The following is a 23,346-nucleotide window of genomic DNA, read 5'->3' as shown; positions in this document are numbered from 1 at the left end:
GAGAAATCATGACAGAACCTCCCCTCATCATCGGTCTTGTTTGAGTGGGTCAACCATTCGACGTTGTGAACATTGAAGTCTCCACATACGTGAATGTTAGCTGAAGGATAAGTAGAAAGGACTTGGTCAATTTTCTCAGATATGCTTTGAAAGATAGTAACTCCGCTGTTGTGGGGGCGATAGAGAGTAAATATAAATGCAGTAGTGTGAGCTAAAGCAACCCGGAAGCACATATAAGGTAAGTTAGGATCTTCCCTGGAGATGTCCCTCCCACATGGAAAGCTATCTTTAATATAGGCACATATTCCATGCCCATGGCGATCTTGGGGGTCAGATTTAGAAGTTAAGTTAGAGTATCCTGTAATTGCAAACTCATCAAGGGAAATAGCCTGTCCAATGCCAGTTTCACTTAAAAATAAAAGGTCTGGTTTAGTCTCCTGTAATTGGGTTTCAACCTCTGGAAGGTTAGAACGTAGACCCCTGATGTTGGAGAAGGAGACATGGTAGTAGGGGTCTACGTTGGAAGTTGGAGAACCGGGTTTAATCGTGTATTTTTTCTTGAAACTTGTCATGATGAAATTTTGGAATTTGTGGACTAGGTCGACAGATTTACTTAGAGCAGGACAGAGAGGGGAAACTAAGAGAGAAAAAGAAACGAAGAATTTTTTTTTTTTTTTTTTTTTTTGTACCACATGATAAGGTAAAGCCGTAACAATTACCCACTAGTATGGCATCGAGAGGCCCCACCAGAAGCTACTGCATGGTCCAGATTCCATTCACCAAATGGCAATACAGCAGCCCCAGTACTTTGCACCTGCTGATAGGACAGCCTCCTTAGTGGTTAATCCAAGGTTCGGGTCCCTGACTATCAGGCGGATAACGTCAGCCCAGACAAAACGTTTACCTCCAGCACCCTTACTAGTGACATGGCTACAAGGATAGACATAGAAACAGAAAATTTCCACCAACTCTGCCAACTGTTCGCGCAAAAATACTGCCAACCTAGAAAACAGCTTTTTCTTCTCCCTTTGTCAGAAAAATCACTCATTTAAAAATGAGGACTGAGGGACAAATAAGAAGAAGCGAGAGTAACAGGAGCTGCCGATAACGCATCCACAATGCGTTTTCTACTCTCCATTAAAAAAAAAAAAAAAAAAAAAAAAAAAAAAAAAAATAAATAAATAAAAAATAAAAAATAACTATTAAGTATTGTACTTAATAAAAGTCCAACGGACCTGTTTAAGGGAAAGTATGGTGATAGATTCCCCTCCCACGAACTAAAAATGAGTACAATTAGGTAATCTATTTTTGCAATCAACTCGGTAGATAAATAAACATTTATGGACGAGAAAAAAAAAAAAAAAAAAAAAAAAAAAAAAAATTAAAGCTAGCATTTAATACAACAGAAATACATAAATTAAATACTGAAATAAAATGTTATTAATATTTGAATCTTAAAATAAAAAGTGCGAATTAATAGAGAAAATCACTTATCACAACAACGCATTCCGTCTCCAAACTAGTGAAGAATTTAACTTTTAATAGCGTTCAGAAGATTTTTTTTTTAAATTAACCGTTAAGAGAAAGCGTGATTTTATTCTGAACTTTAACTAATCACGTTTTAAGTAACTTATGATATAAAACAAAATCGGATGGGGGGGGGGGTTCTTCCGAAGTTCGTTGGTGACGTTATAAGTAATTGCGAGATAAGATGGGAGCCAGAAATTAGGGGTGGGGGACTGAAAATGATAATATAATGGATTGATTATACAATATTTAAGATCAACTTGGTAGATAAACATTTATGGACGAGAAAAAAAAAAAAAAAAAAAATTAAAGCTAGCATTTAATACAACAGAAATACATAAATTAAATACTGAAATAAAATGTTATTAATATTTGAATCTTAAAATAAAAAGTGCGAATTAATAGAGAAAATCACTTATCACAACAACGCATTTCGTCTCCAAACTAGTGAAGAATTTAACTTTTAATAGCGTTCAGAAGATTTTTTTTTTTAAATTAACCGTTAAGAGAAAGCGTGATTTTATTCTGAACTTTAACTAATCACGTTTTAAGTAACTTATGATATAAAACAAAATCGGATGGGGGGGGGGGTTCTTCCGAAGTTCGTTGGTGACGTTATAAGTAATTGCGAGATAAGATGGGAGCCAGAAATTAGGGGTGGGGGACTGAAAATGATAATATAATGGATTGATTATACAATATTTAAGATCAACTTGGTAGATAAACATTTATGGACGAGAAAAAAAAAAAAAAAAAAAATTAAAGCTAGCATTTAATACAACAGAAATACATAAATTAAATACTGAAATAAAATGTTATTAATATTTGAATCTTAAAATAAAAAGTGCGAATTAATAGAGAAAATCACTTATCACAACAACGCATTCCGTCTCCAAACTAGTGAAGAATTTAACTTTTAATAGCGTTCAGAAGATTTTTTTTTTAAATTAACCGTTAAGAGAAAGCGTGATTTTATTCTGAACTTTAACTAATCACGTTTTAAGTAACTTATGATATAAAACAAAATCGGATGGGGGGGGGGTTCTTCCGAAGTTCGTTGGTGACGTTATAAGTAATTGCGAGATAAGATGGGAGCCAGAAATTAGGGGTGGGGGACTGAAAATGATAATATAATGGATTGATTATACAATATTTAAGATCAACTTGGTAGATAAACATTTATGGACGAGAAAAAAAAAAAAAAAAAAAAAAAAAAAAATTAAAGCTAGCATTTAATACAACAGAAATACATAAATTTAAATACTGAAATAAAATGTTATTAATATTTGAATCTTAAAATAAAAAGTGCGAATTAATAGAGAAAATCACTTATCACAACAACGCATTCCGTCTCCAAACTAGTGAAGAATTTAACTTTTAATAGCGTTCAGAAGATTTTTTTTTTAAATTAACCGTTAAGAGAAAGCGTGATTTTATTCTGAACTTTAACTAATCACGTTTTAAGTAACTTATGATATAAAACAAAATCGGATGGGGGGGGGGTTCTTCCGAAGTTCGTTGGTGACGTTATAAGTAATTGCGAGATAAGATGGGAGCCAGAAATTAGGGGTGGGGGACTGAAAATGATAATATAATGGATTCATTATACAATATTTAAGATCAACTTGGTAGATAAACATTTATGGACGCGAAAAAAAAAAAAAAAAAAAAAAAATTAAAGCTAGCATTTAATACAACAGAAATACATAAATTAAATACTGAAATAAAATGTTATTAATATTTGAATCTTAAAATAAAAAGTGCGAATTAATAGAGAAAATCACTTATCACAACAACGCATTCCGTCTCCAAACTAGTGAAGAATTTAACTTTTAATAGCGTTCAGAAGATTTTTTTTTTAAATTAACCGTTAAGAGAAAGCGTGATTTTATTCTGAACTTTAACTAATCACGTTTTAAGTAACTTATGATATAAAACAAAATCGGATGGGGGGGGGGGTTCTTCCGAAGTTCGTTGGTGACGTTATAAGTAATTGCGAGATAAGATGGGAGCCAGAAATTAGGGGTGGGGGACTGAAAATGATAATATAATGGATTGATTATACAATATTTAAGATCAACTTGGTAGATAAACATTTATGGACGAGAAAAAAAAAAAAAAAAAAAATTAAAGCTAGCATTTAATACAACAGAAATACATAAATTAAATACTGAAATAAAATGTTATTAATATTTGAATCTTAAAATAAAAAGTGCGAATTAATAGAGAAAATCACTTATCACAACAACGCATTTCGTCTCCAAACTAGTGAAGAATTTAACTTTTAATAGCGTTCAGAAGATTTTTTTTTTTAAATTAACCGTTAAGAGAAAGCGTGATTTTATTCTGAACTTTAACTAATCACGTTTTAAGTAACTTATGATATAAAACAAAATCGGATGGGGGGGGGGGTTCTTCCGAAGTTCGTTGGTGACGTTATAAGTAATTGCGAGATAAGATGGGAGCCAGAAATTAGGGGTGGGGGACTGAAAATGATAATATAATGGATTGATTATACAATATTTAAGATCAACTTGGTAGATAAACATTTATGGACGAGAAAAAAAAAAAAAAAAAAAATTAAAGCTAGCATTTAATACAACAGAAATACATAAATTAAATACTGAAATAAAATGTTATTAATATTTGAATCTTAAAATAAAAAGTGCGAATTAATAGAGAAAATCACTTATCACAACAACGCATTCCGTCTCCAAACTAGTGAAGAATTTAACTTTTAATAGCGTTCAGAAGATTTTTTTTTTAAATTAACCGTTAAGAGAAAGCGTGATTTTATTCTGAACTTTAACTAATCACGTTTTAAGTAACTTATGATATAAAACAAAATCGGATGGGGGGGGGTTCTTCCGAAGTTCGTTGGTGACGTTATAAGTAATTGCGAGATAAGATGGGAGCCAGAAATTAGGGGTGGGGGACTGAAAATGATAATATAATGGATTGATTATACAATATTTAAGATCAACTTGGTAGATAAACATTTATGGACGAGAAAAAAAAAAAAAAAAAAAAAAAAAAAATTAAAGCTAGCATTTAATACAACAGAAATACATAAATTTAAATACTGAAATAAAATGTTATTAATATTTGAATCTTAAAATAAAAAGTGCGAATTAATAGAGAAAATCACTTATCACAACAACGCATTCCGTCTCCAAACTAGTGAAGAATTTAACTTTTAATAGCGTTCAGAAGATTTTTTTTTTAAATTAACCGTTAAGAGAAAGCGTGATTTTATTCTGAACTTTAACTAATCACGTTTTAAGTAACTTATGATATAAAACAAAATCGGATGGGGGGGGGGTTCTTCCGAAGTTCGTTGGTGACGTTATAAGTAATTGCGAGATAAGATGGGAGCCAGAAATTAGGGGTGGGGGACTGAAAATGATAATATAATGGATTCATTATACAATATTTAAGATCAACTTGGTAGATAAACATTTATGGACGCGAAAAAAAAAAAAAAAAAAAAAAAATTAAAGCTAGCATTTAATACAACAGAAATACATAAATTAAATACTGAAATAAAATGTTATTAATATTTGAATCTTAAAATAAAAAGTGCGAATTAATAGAGAAAATCACTTATCACAACAACGCATTCCGTCTCCAAACTAGTGAAGAATTTAACTTTTAATAGCGTTCAGAAGATTTTTTTTTTAAATTAACCGTTAAGAGAAAGCGTGATTTTATTCTGAACTTTAACTAATCACGTTTTAAGTAACTTATGATATAAAACAAAATCGGATGGGGGGGGGGGGTTCTTCCGAAGTTCGTTGGTGACGTTATAAGTAATTGCGAGATAAGATGGGAGCCAGAAATTAGGGGTGGGGGACTGAAAATGATAATATAATGGATTGATTATACAATATTTAAGATCAACTTGGTAGATAAACATTTATGGACGAGAAAAAAAAAAAAAAATTAAAGCTAGCATTTAATACAACAGAAATACATAAATTAAATACTGAAATAAAATGTTATTAATATTTGAATCTTAAAATAAAAAGTGCGAATTAATAGAGAAAATCACTTATCACAACAACGCATTCCGTCTCCAAACTAGTGAAGAATTTAACTTTTAATAGCGTTCAGAAGATTTTTTTTTTTAAATTAACCGTTAAGAGAAAGCGTGATTTTATTCTGAACTTTAACTAATCACGTTTTAAGTAACTTATGATATGCTGCACTTCTATTTCTTGTTCTCTTTCGGTGGAGGAGAAATCCTCCACGACTGAGACAATTTTTATTTTTGTACCTTTTCTCCACGTTAAAAAACGACCCTGGTGTCTAACTCTGTCCCGTGGGGAGGCATAGTAAATAGGTACAATTGTTCGCCATTAGTGGATGTTGACGTCACGTCACGTGACATGACTAAGCGTTTTTTTTTTTTAGTATGAATAACATTTTTTGTTTTAATTATAAAGTCTACACTTAATTTTATAGAAAATGATGTATATATAATAGAAAAAAAAAATTACTGGTTTTGTTGGATTCAAGTGGATCCCCCCCCTCCAGTTTAAGAGATAGCAGGTCACGTGGTAATATACAAAATGGCTAGCGTAAATATAAAGATCGGTTTTTTTATCGACGAATATTTTGAAAGCTGAATTTTTTTTTATTCCTGTACATTTTTTCCTGATATTTTTCGTTAAAACTCTTGTATAAATACTATTTTTAACCAGTTAAATACGTTGGAGACATTGTCATGGAGTTTAATAATCTCTAGAACAAAGCAGAAGAGAAATTACAAAAGTATCGGTAAAACAAAGTGTTTGTTTACATTTGTTCGCCATTACTGGATGTTGACGTCACGTCACGTGACATGACTAAGCGTTTTTGGATTATGTAATATTAACATTAAAATGACAGGTTTTTTGGGGGGCCCCCCTAGGAGAGAAATGATCAGTTCACCCCCTTTTAATGGTCCGTTTGGTGTGGAATTTCGATATTTGTCATGCGGGTGATCAAGGTTCAATATGATACATAATTTGTCAACTTTGGTTGTGTCTGTCAAAAGTTTGAGCTGACGTCACGTCACGTGACACGTATTGAATAACGTTAAAATGACAGGTTTTTTGGGGGGCCCCCCTAGGAGAAAAACGATCAGTTGACCCCTTTCTACTGGTCCGTTTGACGTGAAATTTCGATATTTGTCATCCGGGTGATCAAGGTGCAATATGATACCAAATTTGTCAACTCTGGTTCCGTCTTTCAAAAGTTTTAGCGTTACAAACAAACATACATACATACATACATACATACATACATACACACCGATTTTTGCCTTTTATATATATAGATGATGATGCTTCTCATGCTTTACCGTGATTATTTCATTTCACCGGTATGTGCTTCCAACAATCACATCAAGCCCATTACCTCACTAGCTACTGATAGCTCTCTGCTTCATATCTGCTAATCAGCATCATGCAGTCCATCAATCTTGATGATGACTAGTTGGGGGCCTCAGTGCTTTATCCCTCGGTTTGGCGTAGTCTTACTCCATCACCACAGGAATTTCTACCTTGGCTCCAAACTTGCTTGTGCAGTTTAGGTGCAGTATCTGTTGCACATCAGATAGACACCCTCTGAACCTCCAATGCTCATGTCCAGTGGAGTGAACCCACGACGACTGGCAGCAGAGGAGGCCGCAGCTTTTGGCTGAAAGTAATCTCAGTGAGGTAAACAGTCGCCCTATCGTGTCCGCTACTACGCCTTTTCCTTCTGGATGAGATTCCATAGCCTTTTAAGGAAAACTGCAAGGCAGCAGTAGGATTTGAAGGCAGAGTTCCAATCTCTTAGCCTTTTGCTGTGATAAGGCCCACAAGGCAGTGGTGTTTGATTTTGGGGTTGGTTCCCCTAGTCTTCACCCAACCAAGGGCACCCACAAGACAGTGGGGTAGGGGTTGGTAGTGTGCCAGGCCAAGTCCACACATCAGAGGGCCATAACGCACTACCTATGGGGTCCCCTACTACTCTGAGATCTCCTACAAGTTTAGCCTGGGGCTACAAGACACCCAGTTACCGTGTGTGGCCAACATGGAGGCACTGTAGGAGTCTTGATGATGGAGAAGCTATGTACTGGCAGGGAAGACTTATGCATAGCTGCTCCCTTTTCACCACAGTATTAGCTGGAAGTGAGAAGGCATGCAAGCATGAACTTAACACTAACTTATACCTAACACACTAGACGCATCACATCCCCCTGCCGGATTAAGAATCCAAACGCACACATTGCTAATACTGACAATTTGATTGGCTGCTAATCTGCTAATACTGACAATTTGATTGGCTGCTAATCTGCTAATACTGACAATTTGATTGGCTGCTAATCTGCTAATATTGACAATTTCATTGGCTGCTAATCTGCTAATACTGACAATTTGATTGGCTGAACATTGTCGTTCAATATTCATCATTTAACAAACAGTGATAATACTTCCTCAATCCATTAAATATAGCTGTCACTTTCTATTAAAGCAGAAAATCAATGGCATTAGATATCTCTTACATTATATTATGCAGGTCATGTTAGTATGAACTCAAAAACACTTATATCAGTTCTTAACACAATGATTTTTACAGTAAGATTACCAATATCGCTTACACTAGAGAGAGAAACAGAGAGATAAAGAGGCACAACATCTTTTGTATGTTCCAATACCATTTACTAAAAGGGAAACAGCAACAAAAAGACAATGAAACAACGTGATAGATTCTGTGTGCGTGTCCATTATCATCTATTACTATTAATATTATTGACAGATGTGCAATGCTAAGTAAATAACATTTACTTCTGCTCTGGAATAGTAGCAGAATTAAAAACTCCAATACTGAATTTCAATTAAACCCTATGGTCTTTGTCAGGTTGAAATTCACAACATATCAACAAATTAAGAAAAATGATTAGATATGAAATTACTTGTTACTGAAAATATTTTCTGAAGCAGTTTGTCCTTGATATGTTGTATTTGCCTTTTCTTAAAATTGGGTTTTGTATAAAAAGACTACTCTTCTGATCTGAACTCTTAAATAATTGTTTCTTTTCCACCATGTGATCGCCTATTAAATAGAAGAATCCTTTTGGGGGAATGGTACTCTATCTAAACACTAGGAAAACCATGCAGTGTATTTTTTATGTACATTTTGAATCATGCTATTTTTTCAAGTTAAAGTTTTACGCTATTTTTTCTGTTAGGTGAGAGTACAGTTTAGTTACAAAACACCCTCCCCTCCACATCTTATTAATTGCTTCACCCTTCCATCCCCATTTAAAGAATGTCTTCCTAAATAACAATGTTATTGTTTCAGCACGGTACAATAAGTGTGGATATACCAAAGTTTAATTTCATAAATGGAAACCATACCATGTATTTTGCAAGTGTTTTTTAACAGAAATTAGGTGCTTATGTACGTATTGGACTGCACTATTTTTACAATAATATTTTCAAGTTACGTTAAAATTTTACCGTATTTTTTTTTTTTGTTAGGTTAATATCTAGATTAGTTACAAAAACCATCACCTCCCAATGTTAAGAATGGCTTTGTCCACATTAGGAATCTTTCTAAATAATGTTATTTTAATGCAGTACAATAAGGGTAGATATATCAAAATTTAATGTCCTCTAAAAGCATAGAAAGCTTATGATTTTAATTTCATAAGAAACTCCACCAAATGCTTGGAAGTCAACTTGAATATAGCTCAGAGCTAGCATCTTAAAAGTAACCAAACTTTAAAATGATACTGATCTTGGTAAAATCCGTCGCCTCTATTGAAAGTTTAAGGCCTAAATACATACATTCATATATTGGTAACTAAAAATTTTCGACCCAAACTGATTAAAAAGCTTGCTCTATCTCTGAATACGCTTTATGTAAGATTTCAAATGTTTAGACCAGAAAGTATTTGAGTAATTTGGAAAAGACCGCAGTGGTAAATTTTTTACAACTTTGACCCCTATTATGACCCCTTAAAATTTATTGTTTTGGGCTCAAATCAAGTTATTAAGTTAGATCCATGTCCAAGGAACCTATATCTAAAATTTCAAGTGTGTAGACCCCAAATTGTCGGAGGAGTTTGGTAGAGTTCTCAAAGGTCAAATCGTTGAACTTTGACCCCTTAATCACCAAATTTCTGGCCAAAAACCGATCACATCGATTTTCCCAAATCTCAGTATCCTGTATATCAAATTTCAAGTCTGTAGACTAAAAATTGACAGTTATTGCGTAGGGAAATGTACATAGACACACACACAGGCACGTTCACTTTTATATATATATAGATTTGTGACCTGAGAATTAAGCAGTAACATTGCTTTAATTGAAATTGATATAAACTGATGTAATTCTGTATCTATATAAGAGCCAAGTATATCCAATTATGGAGTACTGTTGCCATATCTGGGCAGGAGCTGCTAGAAGCAGCTTATCCTGCCTTGACAGAGTTTTAGTGGGAGATGTTCTTTTCTCTTCTCTGCAAACGCTTTCCCACAGAGGAGACATTGCAAGCATTTCTCTACTTTATCGTTATTTCCATGGTAAGTGCTCATCTGAGCTCCAATCTATGTCCCCCCCCTCGCCAATCTTTTACGAGAAACACCCGTCTAGTTGAAACTACTGTCAATAATTTTCCCCACTCTTTATCTGTGCCTAAACCAAAATGTAGATCCTATGAACAAAGCTTCATTCTCAGAACTGCACCCCTGTGGAACTCTTTTCTGTTAGTCTGTTTTGATCATCTTCAAGTCAAATATAAAGAAATTCTTGATAAACTGTCCCATTAAATAATCCAATTTACCTACTACTTTCTACTACTAACGATTACTAAGAAATTATCTCTTTGACTACTGTACACTCAGTAATCCTTATCCTCGAGTGGCCTCTGGGCCTTGATAAGTGGTGATCCCTTTGTTCAAAAAAGAAAAGAAAAGTAGTTTCTATTGCTTTTTAATGAAAACTCAATTTTTTTGACAGTCATATTTTGCTATTAGAATGAAGAACCAAATATTCTGATTCGTGCTTTTTCTACTTTTTTTATTCGCTATTTTTACTTGGGCTTCCCAATTTTCTTGTGATTTTTACATTTTCTCATTCTATAAGAATTACTATGCAGATTTTGCAAGCTTTCATAAAACTTGCCCAACCGAGTATTCAACCTATTTCTAAGTTTTTATCTTATTTTATTCATTTATTTTCCTTTTTTTTTTTTTTTTTTTTTTTTTTTTTTTTTTTTTTTTTTTTTTTTTTTTTTTTTTTTTTTTGGTAGGGGGCAATGCCGGCAGACAGGTTTTGCTAGTATGTTATAAAATCTTAATGAAAAATGGAAAAACGTGGGCATATTTTTCTTTAATGCAGGTTACCAAATGAAGACAGAAATCCCTCTAAACTGAGGCAAAGTTGAAAACAAATTATTAATTGGAACCCTCTTCTAGCTATGAAAAAATTCCTAAAATATTTTAGGTGTTAGTGTGAGCTCAATAAGTTTAGATTTTTTTTTTTTTGTGCTTCTACATAAGTTTAACAAAAGGAAACATAAGTTATGTTATATATATTATTCCTTAACTGGAATTCATTTTTGAGATGAGCATTATATATATTAATTTATTTTTATTTGAAAAACAACAACCAATAAAGATGAAAACAACTAATAAAGATGAGAATAATAGTCTGAAATAAAAAATAAATTAATATAAGTTATCAGTAATTAAGGATAAATTCTATAGAAGTAGTAAAAATTATATGCAAATTTAAAAATTCTTATGGAAATAAGAAAGCCTTACTTGAATATGCTTGCTTTGTGATGCATTAACAGACAGCTAGCAGTTTTGATGCTATAGAGAATATGTATGTAAGTTAGGAATATGAAAGAGTACATATTTTGAGAAATGTAATCATAATGAAGTGACTGAAAATGTGAATGCATGATTTATTTTTGAACTGTTACCAACTTTTGCCCAAAGTAAGTATCGTATACAAGGCATATTAAATTCATCAATTGAATGATATTTTGTATGAAAAATAAAACTATTGTTGTAAATGTTCCTCCATTCTGTGTTTGTAGTCATAACTAACCAGCAAGGAGATAAAAAATTGTAGTTAAGATTCAACATTGTTTGTAGTTTTTTTTTTTTTTTTTTTTTTTTTTTAAAGGAATCGCCACTTTTCAAGGGCCAGAGACTACTCGAGGCTATGGTTTGAGAGTGTCAAAGGGACAATATAGTAATCGTTAGAAGTGTAAATTTGGTAAATTGGATTACTTAAGGGGAACTTGTCAAGTCAAGAACTTGTTTACATTGGACTTGAAGATGACCATATTGTAATCAGCTGGAAAGCAGGCAAATGGAAGAGTTTTACAGGTGTGCATTTCTAAGAAAGAACCTTGTTGATAGTGTTTCCAGCCAGACGAATGTTTCTCGTGAAGGTTTGGCGAGGGGGTACGATAGATTAGAGCTCAAACGAGCACTTGCCATGAAAATAACGATAAAGCAGAGACAGGCTGCAACATCTCTTCTGTGAGGAAGAGGTTGCAGGGAAGAGAAAAGGGGATCCCCTAATAGGCTACAAAGTCTATTTTGAATTCTGTCAAGGCAGGATAAGGTCTTTCTAGCAGCTCCTGCCAAGATGTGGCAACAATACTCTATCCTTGGGTGTACCTGGCTCTTATATAGGTAGAGAATTGCATCAGAAGTGAGATATATACTGGATCGATAGAAAGATCCCACCATTTTTCCAATGATCTTAGCAACGGATTTGATGTACATGGTCCATTTCAGATCAGGAGTAAAGGTCAATCCCAGAAGCTTGTCAAAACATGGAGCCTCACCCTAGACGAGAGCCATTCATTTCAATTGATACCAAATGAGGATCAGAGCGTTGATTATGTAAAGATAGAAGCTTGGTTTTATCCTACAAAAGTGTTGCAGTAATGAATGCCCTAAACCAAGAAATAACAAGATAACAATTTTTTTTTAAATTAAAAACTTGACAGTGAGGCATGTTGGTTGTTGCATTACACCTCTTTCAGAATCAATGTTATATAAAATGTTTTAAGAAGCAAAACTCCACCCTTTCACTTTAGAAGCGTCCAGATACCAGAAACTTTCTACTCTATACAATAGTTGATGATGGATCGTTACTTAAATTTGTCTTAAACATTTCTAGAGTCAAACGATCACAACAACTAATAACATGCATCTTACTGATGCCTGAGGCATCTTTAACATTTTCCCAGGGATTTTTTTCTTTTATCATCTCTGAAATTTTTTCTTCACTTATATGAACAACAGTTACTTCCTTCATATCATCTTTTGCTACTTTGTAAAAATCAGCAGAATTTTGTATGATTGTAGCATTTTTACCTTGACTCATCTCTCTTTTTCTCACTAGAGATTTCACTGAACACCATTTCCATGTGATGTAGCAAAATATTTCAAGGAAACTTTGCATTTGAATTTTTTTGATAACATACATACCAGTTTGCCAATGTATCTATTTTTGAATTCTGATGATGGCCCATCTGAGTAAATTATGAGCATGTCCCCTTTTTCAAATTGAATGTAGTCTGTCAAAGCATTTATAAAGGGAAAGACCAGGATTGCAGAGTCGGATGGTGAAAGTCCGACTCCTTGAATTCCTAAAATGCTGACTCCGACTCCCGACTCCTTGACCCCTATGTGGAAATCTATTCTGCAGATCCATATACCAGCCTCCCACCCCTACTCAGCATTTTATAATTACTTTTCATGTATATCATTTTTTATGTCTAACATTCACTTGTATGATAAATATACTCACATATACACTCTACCAGCTCTATTTATTTATTTAATGTTAACTCCTAACAAAGCATATCAACACTTGGACGAAAAAGGCTACTTTTTGAGACCATGTCTAGGAAAGATTAGCAAGATGTCGGTTTATGTTACATTTAAACTTCTGCATATGAGTACGACCAGGAAAGCAGGTAGCAGGAAGGGAATTCCAAAGTCTAGCTGTTCAAGGGAAGAAACTAGTAGAATAGAAAGCTTTTTGGCATCTAGAGACCTCAACAGTGAAAGGGTGAGATCTTATTTCTGAACGGGTTTGTCGGAGATATGTACGGGGTACAAGTGCAACGAGTTCATCAGAACACATTCCATTAAAACATGCACAGAGATGCAAAATTGTGACGATAGGACAAGAGCTGGAGCTTAGTTGCTAAAGTAGGACAGATTAGATGACAACTCTTTTTTGGAACCTATCCAAGATGGATGCACCAGCCCAGATGTGGCAACAACACTCCATGCATGAGTGAATGGTGGCCTTGTAGAGGTACGGGATACCCTCAGGTGGGAGTAGTCTTTTAGCTCGATAGAGGGAACCCACCATCTTTGCAGCAGTCTGTGCAATGTCCTCTATGTATTTGTTCCAGTTCATATTGCCCACAAAATAAAATATGGTAAAATAGTCCCAAAAAAGGAGTTTAAAGGTAGAATTCTCAGGTAGGGTGTTTTTTTTTTTTTCATCGATATAAGCGGCTTGAGAGGTGTCTTGTAAATGTTAAAGGAGATCAGCTTAGTTTTCCTAGCATTAAATATTACCATCCATTTGCGGCCTCATTCACCTATGGTCTGGAGGTCATTTTCTAATGATTTTTCCATTGTCTTAGATTTATTTACCTCTTTTCTTCCTTAATGCATGTTATAGAGCATGGTATCATCAGCAAATATACCCATGTCCGACACAATATTATCAGGGAGGTCGTTTTTGAATATCAGGAATAATAATGGCCCAAGGATCAACCCCTGAGACACTCCCGCATTAATGTTATGCTGCTTGGATGTATGTCTATCAATGACAACCTATATGCTTCTATTGTCTAAGATGGATCTAATTATATTTAGTATACGTCCAGTTATAATGTACGATTTAATTTTCATTAGCAGCCCTTTGTGCCAGACTTTGTCAAAGGACTTGGATGTATCATGTATCGCAGACATGAAAAGGGGTGATTTTTACATCATCTAATGTGGCTTTAGTCCTCATAGGGAAATTTGGGAGGGAGGTGTTTGTTGGCTCTAAGGTGGAGTTAGAGGAAATCGCCAGGACAGCAGTTCCGCCTTTTCCGATACCTTTTGGTTGTTGCTCAGTGGAGGAATTACTGATTGTCCTTTATTCACTACACTAGTATAGATTTTTCCGAAATGACGAGTCTCTATCTTTGGAGATTCTATGCATTCCCTGATTATTTCAGCATGCTTTCTTTTGGCTGTCACTATTTCTCTCTTACAATGATTTCTAGCATTTACGAATTTTGACTATTTGTATTTGACTTATGATGTACAAACTGGCAGAATGCATGCTGTCTTTGTGCCATAGCAGCTGCACAATCTGTAGTGAACCATGGGGGTGAGTGGGGCTTGCTATAATACTTCCGTGTGGGAACATGTGCTTCAATTCCTGCTTTGCACCATTCAGTTGTCTCATTGACACTCTGTTCAGCAGGAAGAGAGAAGATATCGGTCCATGGGGCATCTCAGATATGTTCTCTAATAGTTTCTCAGTAAGCCCTGTTGTAGTACCTTTTGGTTTTGAGCAATGATTCCTCACCTTGAGGTTCGGATTTAAATGTGATGTCAAGTGATACCACAAGATGGTCTGCATTTCCAAGTGGACTGTGAGTATTAGTCACACAATCTTCAGGTACTGTGGTGAGGAAAAGGTCTAGAAATGAAATCTGCTGAGGTTCACGATCTGGTAGGTCAGTTGGGAACATTACTGTCTATGTGAAGGAATGGGCTATAGAGAAGCTATTAGTTGAGCATCCAGCTGCATCTGTATAACCTGAGAAATCAAGCCAATTTTTATGGTAGACATTAAAATCACCAAAGTGCATGTATTTGGGCATTACTATCCAAGGAGAGTTCTGCATCTATTCTATCAGAGACATGATCGACTTGTGGAAAAACAGCAAAGAAAATATAAGTAACTAACGCAGTGATGAAATATTAGTCGAAAGCACATAAAAGCCTGGTCATCTGATTCAAGATTTTTCTCTCAAGTTTAAGGGAGGGTGCGACGAATATAAACTCTAAACGCATGCATACATCTATCCGAGTCCTTATGGTAAAGAGGGAGGTATTCTGTAATGTTAAAGTAGTTGGAGGGGATTGAAGAGTGTAAGTTTATTTCACTTAATGCTAAGATATCCGGGGAGTTTACTAAAAGGTAAGAGTCTGTATCATCTATATTACCTCTAAGCCCACGGATATTTGTGAAAGCGAACCTCAAGAGCGGAGTCGAATTGGTTTTCTTTTTTCTTTTCTTTTTTTTTTTTTAACCATGGTGATCACCACTTATCAAGGTCCGGAAACTACTTGGGGATAAGGGTTATTGCATGTACAATAATCAATGGGATAGTATCGTAGTAATCGTTAGTATTTGAGATTTGATAAGGTGTCTTACTTAAAGGGACGGTTCATCAGGAATTTGTTTATGTTGAACTTGAAGACATCCAAGTTGTAGTCAGGTGGGAAACAGGCAAACGGAAGAAAGTTCCACAGGCGTGCACTTCTAAGAAAGAAGCTTTGTTCATGGAATCTTCGTTTTGATTTAGGCACAGATAAAGAGTGGGGAAATTGACAGTGGTTTCAGCTAGACGAGTTTTTATCATGAAAGATTGGCGAGGGGGGGTACCATAGATTGGAGCTCAGATGAGCACTTGCCATGCAAGTAACAATAAAACAAAGACAGGCTCACAACGTCTCTTCTGTGGAAGAGAGGTTGCAGGGAAGAGAAAAGGGCATCCCCCACTAAGCCACGAAGTCTATTTTGTACTCTGTCAAGGCAGGATAGGCTGTTTTTAGCAGCTCCTGCCCAGATGTGGCAGCAGTACTCCCTCCTTACACGTACTTGGTTTTTATATAGAGAATTGCATCAGCAGTAAGATATCTTCTGGAGTAGTAGAAGGATCCCACCATTTTTCCAGCAACCTTGGCAACAGACTTGATGTACGTGTTCCATTTCAGATCAGGAGCTCAAACCATTTCAGATCAGGAGGTCAAACCCAGAAGCTTATCAAAACATGGAGACTCCCCAAGACGAGAGCCACCCATTTCAATTGTTGCCAGATTTAGATCAGAGCGTTGATGATGTAAAGATAGAAGCTTGGTTTGAGATGCATTAAAAGTAACCAGTCACCTCTTCCCCCTACTGTACCACATACTCAAGATCAGAGGAGATAGAATCAGAGAGAACTTTGTCATTTACAGCCTTTGGTGTGTTGCCATAGATGGTCGTGTCATCAGCATAGATGTCAACGAATGATTTAAGTATGTGTTTTGGGAGATCATTGATGTAGATCAGGAAGAGAGTAGGGCCGAGAATGGACCCTTGAGGGACTCCAGCATTAATACTATGGGCCTCTGATTTCTGCCCATTAACCACTACTCATGAGCCTCTCAGAGAAATGATTTGATAATTGAGAAAACTTTTCCAGTTATACCGTAGCTGGAAATTTTGTGAAGTAAGCCTTTATGCCATACCTTATCGAAGGCCTTTGATATGTCAAGAGCAATTGCCCTAGAAAGGAAGCCTTTGTCAAGAGATTCACTAATCCTATGAGATATAACTGTTAACACATCTGCTGTAGATCTAGCAGAACGGAAACCATCTTGCATGTCACTAAGAAGGTTATTTTTGTGGAAGTGGTTGACTACTTCTCTATTTAATATGGATTTCAGCAGCTTACTCATGACACACAGGAGACTTATTGGTCTGTACTGAGGGGGAGAGGACTTATCACCTGAGTTCTTAAATACAGGGCATACTGATGAGCTTTTCCAGGGTGTTGGGAAGCACTTCTCTTTAAGGCAATGCTTAAACAGTTTTGTAAGTATGGGGGCAATTCTAGTTGAAGCTTTTTCAACACTATAATTGGATTGCCGTCAGTTGCCTTACTAGAATCAAGGTTCTTGATTAGCTTGGCGACATCACGCACAGATATTTGTATGTTGCATAGCGTGTTGTCTGTTATAGGAGGAAATACGGGGAGTTGATGGCCTTCGTCGCATAGGGTAGAATTAATGGTAAAGTTCTTTGCAAATGTTTTGACCTTGTCTGATGTTGACGAGATGATCTCAGGTCCATTGATGATGGTTGGGATAGAACGCACGCTTCTGTTCAGGATCCTATTTGCTATTTGCCAAAACTGGTGGGGACCAAGCCGAGGCTCAGCTACTTTAGATTAAACGGACTGAGCATATAGCTCTCTAGCAATTTTATTACTCTTTTAGAGTGGTTGCTGGCAGTCCTGAAAGCAGCTTTAGTCTTAGTACATCTATTATGTTGGTAGCTATGGAAAAAGTGATTTCTGTGCGCGATGGCAGCAGTACTTTCTGGGGAGAACCATGGCTGGCTGTTAGGTTTTTGTTGGAATATTTTTTATGGTATGAATCAGTCTATGCCTACAATTAACCATTCGGTCAGGTCTGATACTATAGAGGACACATCTTTTTAAACATGGAATGCAGAGGTAGATCAGATATAAATGTATAGAAGCTATCCCAGTCAGCCATAGAGTATCGATATACAGTACGGTAGAGAGGTACGTCTGAAGACTTATTACATTTCATTTTTATCTTAACTGATACAACTGTGTGGTCGGAGGATTCCAGAAGAGATAGAATGGAACATGAACATAGCTGAGGGGAAGTTGAGAGAAAAAGGTCTAGAAGGCTTGCATACTGACCAGTAGTATCAGATTGCTGATTACCCACTTAGGAATGCTGATCATGCTGTGATAATGATAGAATCACTCTAATCTCTCGACCCCAAGTTGAAGAGTCATTGCTCAAAACGACAATGTACTAAAATAAGGCTGACTGGGATGTCATTAGCAATCGCATGGGGAAATATCTTTTTTTCTTCCTGCAGAATAGTGTGCAAATGAGACTACTGAATGGTTCAAAGCAGCAATTGAAGCATATGTTCCTACACGGAAATTCTATAGCAAACCCCACTGCCCCAATGGTTTACCTCTACTTGTGCAACTGCCATTGCGCAGAGGCAACATGCATACCGTAGATTTATCTAGCTTAAGTCCTGTACAAACAGACAAAGTATATAGAAGTAATTGTAAGAAAGAAGTAGCAACAGCTAAGAGTGAATATACTGAAACCACCAGAAAATGCATTGAAGCGCAGAAATTAGGAACTCATGATTTCTGGAAAATCTACAATAGTGTAGTAAATAATGGGCAATCAATAATTCTCCCACTATCCAACAATCATGAGGTTGTTTGTACAGCAACTGAGAAAGGTAACATGTTTGCCTGTTATTTTCCCTTAAACTCTACCTTGGACCCAGCAAATCATTTCCTCCCTGATTTTCCTCTGTGGACAGAAACCACACCAGATGATCTGAAAATCACCCCTTCTCAAGTCCATGATATCATAAAAAAACCTAGACACCTCAAAAGCATGTGGACCTGATCTGATGTCGGGTGTGCTATTAAAAAAAAAAATGCTCCGCTGAGGTTGCTCCAGTTCTCTCTAAACTCTTTAAAAAATGTCTTACCGAATCTTGCTTTCCTGACAGCTGGAATATTGCTCCTGTGGTACCAGTTTACAAAATCTTTGGCAAACAAACTGACCCATTAAATTATTGCCCAATTAATCTCCTCCCGCTTTTTGCCAAAATATTTGAATCTTTAATTAATCAAGCTCTAGTCCACTACCTTACACCTGCTAAACTTCTGTTTGACCATCAATATGAATTTAGGCAAGCCCGTTCTACTGCAGATATTCTAACTGTAATCTCTGAACGTATATACCAAGCACTGAATAAGGGAGGGGAGGGTAGTAGTCCTATATATATCTAAGACTTTTGACAGGGTATGACACAATGGTCTTCTCATGAAAATAAAATCTATTGTATTACTGGACAAATGCTTAATATAATTAAATCCTTCTTAAATTAGAGAAGAATCCAGGTTGTCCTCGATGTGCGTACATCCAAACAATATAATATAAATGCATGTGTACCTCAGAGATCAATCCTTACTGGATAAACTTGGCTCTGACATGGGTATATTTGTTGATGACATCACGCTCTTTAGCAGGCACGTGGGGAAAACTAATGAGCACACATCTAAGGCAATGGCGGAAACCCTAGAAGAAGACCTTCACTCTGTAGTGGAATTGAGCCAGAAATGGATGGTAATGTTCAAAGCTGCCAAGACAAAGCTTGTTTCATTTAATAATTAAATGAAACCTTACCAACCACCAATAGTTATGGCTAAAGATACATTACCTGAAAGTACTTCATTCAAACTCCTTGGCTTAACATTCACAGGGAACATGAGTTGAAATAAATACATTGAGATCATTGCCGGGGCTGCTGCGAAGAAAATTGGCTCTCTCTCTACCGTGCTTGAAAGTCACTTACACCTGAAAGTATCCTGTACCTCTATAAAGCCACCATTCGCCCATTTCAGCTGGTGCATCTGCTCCTGGATAGTGTTCTAAAGAGAGTCGCCAACCTGATGGGTCATGAACTGTTATCTAAGCTTCAACCCTGTCCTATCAACGAAATGTTGCATCCCTCTGCTTGTTTTACAAGTATTTTAATGGTGGATGCTCTGACGAACTACAAGCTCTTGTACCTCCTCGATGAAAATACCCCCGACAAACCCGACAAGCAGCAAAGTCCCACCCCTACACAGCAGAGATCCCTAGGTGTAAGAAAGCCTTCTACTCTAATAGCTTCTTCCCAAGAACTGCTAGACTTTGGAATTCTCTTCCAGTTTCCTGCTTCCCCAACTGTACTGACATGCAGAAGTTCAAGTGTAATGTGAACAGACATCTTGCTGCTAAACTCCCTACATAGTACCCCTGCAACTTAGGTCCCTGATAGTAGCCCCCTACATCAAAGTGGCAATGTGCCTTGTTTGGTTAGGAAATGTAATTTTAAAAAAGTGGTAAACCATGTAAAAAAAATTCATTGGACTTAAGGAGTCAGTCGGATAAAAAAATTCCGACTCACAACTCCTTGTACTTTTAGAAATCCGACTCCAGCTAAAACCTCCGCCTTACTCCGACTCCGCAACTCTGGTAAAGACAGAATTTTTTCATTTGTCTGGGCTATCTGTGATTATCAGGAATGGTTGGCAAATTTGGTTCTTGCTATACAAAGCAGCAGTAAATAAATTAATGGATTTCAGAGACCACAAAACAATTTGGACCTCATTTTGATATTCACAGCTGTAAGCCATTGCAAAGTCACACTGTAAAACATGGCAATCCCTCCTCTTTTTGTCTTCCGCAAATGCTGTAGATTGAATCTGTTTTATTCTCACATGTTCTTTGAAAAAAGGAAAGTTGCTGAAAAGATCTTCTTTTAATTCACCTACACACCCTTGTTTTTGATCTATTCGTAGATGTCCAGTTTCAGTTTTTATCTATTCTTTCCAAAAAACTGTGTCAGCATCGCTTTTCTCTATTGTGAACTTGTCCTCAAATTGATAATTAACACAAATACCTCTCCAACAAGGAGTGCTATCCAAAACAAATGACCAATTCTCTCAGGAAAAAATTTGACTACTTTCCGACTTCACGGAGCTTTGGAAATGAGTGAAATTTTGCACGGGTAACACACGTAACGCTAAGGTGTAACACACCTGACAACAAATTCCTTAATTTTCAGGGTGTCAATGAATAAAAATTTATCGAACAACTATTGTAATAATTAGAATACTCTCTAAAAATGTAGAAAAACCTGTTTTTATAAGAAAAATAAAGACACAATTCGCAGATTTTTTTTTTTTTTTACACAGTGATAACCACTTATCAAGGCCCGGAAGCCACTCAGGGATAAGGGTTATTGCAAGTACAGCATGTTAGTGTGGAGATTTGATGAAGTGTTTACTTAAGGGGGCGGTTCATTAGGAATTTGTTAACATTGGACTTGAAGACATCCAAGTTGTAGTTCAGAGGGAAGCAGGCAGACGGAACAGTTCCACAGGCATGCAGTTCTAAAAAAGAAGCTTTGTTCATGGAATCCGCGTTTTGATTTAGGCACAGATATAGAGTGGGGGAAATTTTTCACACTGGATTCAGCTAGACGGGTGTTTTTCGTGAAAGATTGGCGAGGGGGGACCAGAGATTGGAGTTCAGACGAGCACCTGCCATGGAAATAACGATAAAGAAGGATAGGCTCGCAACATCTCTTCTGTGGGAGAGAGGTTGCAGGGTAGAGAAAAGGGCATCCCCCACTAAACCACAAAGTCTATTTTGTACTCTGTCAAGACAGGATAAGCTGTTTTTAGCAGCTCCTGCCCAGATATTGCAACAGTATTCCATCCTTGGACGTACTTGGCTTTTATATAGATAGAGAATTGCATCAGTAGTGAGATATCTTCTGGAGCGGTAGAAGGATCCCACCATCTTTCCAGCGACCTTGGCAACAGACTTGATGTACGTGTTCCATTTCAGATCGGGAGTAAAGGTCAAACCCAGAAGCTTGTCAAAACACGGAGCCTCACCCAGACGAGAGCCATCCATCGCAATTGATGCCAGATGGGGATCAGAGCGTTGATGATGTAAGGATAGGAGTTTGGTTTTGGATGCATTAAAGGTAACCAGCCACATCTTCCCCCACTGAACCACGCGCTCGAGATCAGAGGAGAGAGAATCAGAGAGAACTTTGTCATTTACAGTCTTTGATGTGTTGCCGTAGATGGTCGTGTCATCAGCATAGATGTCAACGAATGATTTAAGTATGTGTTTAGGGAGGTCATTGATGTAGATCAGGAAGAGAGTTGGGCCCAGGATTGACCCCTGAGGGACTCCAGCATTTATATTGCAGGCCTCCGATTTTTGTCCATCTACCACTACTCTTATGAGCCTATCGGAGAGAAATGATTTAATGATTGAGAAAACATTTCCAGTTATACCGTAGCTGGAAATCTTGTGAAGTAGACCCTTATTCCATAGCTTGTCAAAGTACTTTGATATGTCAAGAGCAATTGCCCTAGAAAGGAAGCCTTTGTCAAGAGTTTCACTAATCCTGTGGGATATAACCGTCAGCACATCGGCGGTAGATCTTGCAGAGCGGAAACCATATTGTGTGTCACTAAGAAGGTTATTCCTGCTGAGGTGGTTGACTATTTCTCTATTTAATATGGATTCCAGCAACTTACTCATAACACACAGGAGATTTATTGGTCTGTACTGAGAGGGAGATGACTTATCACCTGAATTCTTAAATACAGGGCAAACTGATGAGGTCTTCCAGGGAGTCGGAAAGCACTTCTCCTTAAGGCAGTGCTTAAATAGTTTCGTAAGTATGGGAGCAAGTTCTGGTTGAAGCTTTTTTAACACTATAATTGGGATGCCATCAGGGCCAGTTGCTTTACTGGAATCTAGGTTCTTGATTAGCTTGGTGACCTCATGCACAGATATTTGTATGTTACCTAGCTTGTTCTGTGTTATAGGAGGAAATATGGGGAATTGATGGCCTTCGTCGCATAGGGTAGAATTAGCTGCAAAGTTCTTTGCAAATAGTTTGGCCTTGTCTGACGCTGACGAGATGACCTTTGGTCCATTGATAATAGTTGGGATAGAACGCACACTTCTGTTCAGGATCCTATTTGTTATTTGCCAAAACTGGTGGGAACCAAGCCGCTGATCAGCTACCTTGGATTTAACAGACTGGGCATATAGCTCTCTTGCATTTTTTATTACTCTTACAGTGGTTGCTGGCAGTCCTGAAAGCAGCTTTAGTCTCAGTGCATCTATTACGTTGGTAGCTATGGAAAAAGTG

At 36.5% G+C, this 23,346-nt stretch overlaps 1 protein-coding gene across 7 annotated transcripts in view; it reads left to right on the top strand.

Moving 5' to 3' along the window:
* The window catches only part of LOC145283792 (clathrin interactor 1-like), a 546,043-nt gene that overhangs the window by 300,415 nt on the left and 222,282 nt on the right, over window positions 1-23,346 (top strand). The gene's annotated exons all lie outside the window — the stretch shown is intronic.

Source organism: Euprymna scolopes, chromosome 8 (assembly GCF_053919585.1).
Source record: "Euprymna scolopes isolate OS-2025 chromosome 8, ASM5391958v1, whole genome shotgun sequence".
In the NCBI taxonomy this organism is placed as follows: domain Eukaryota; kingdom Metazoa; phylum Mollusca; class Cephalopoda; order Sepiida; family Sepiolidae; genus Euprymna; species Euprymna scolopes.
This window is presented reverse-complemented; position numbering and strand designations above follow the sequence as displayed.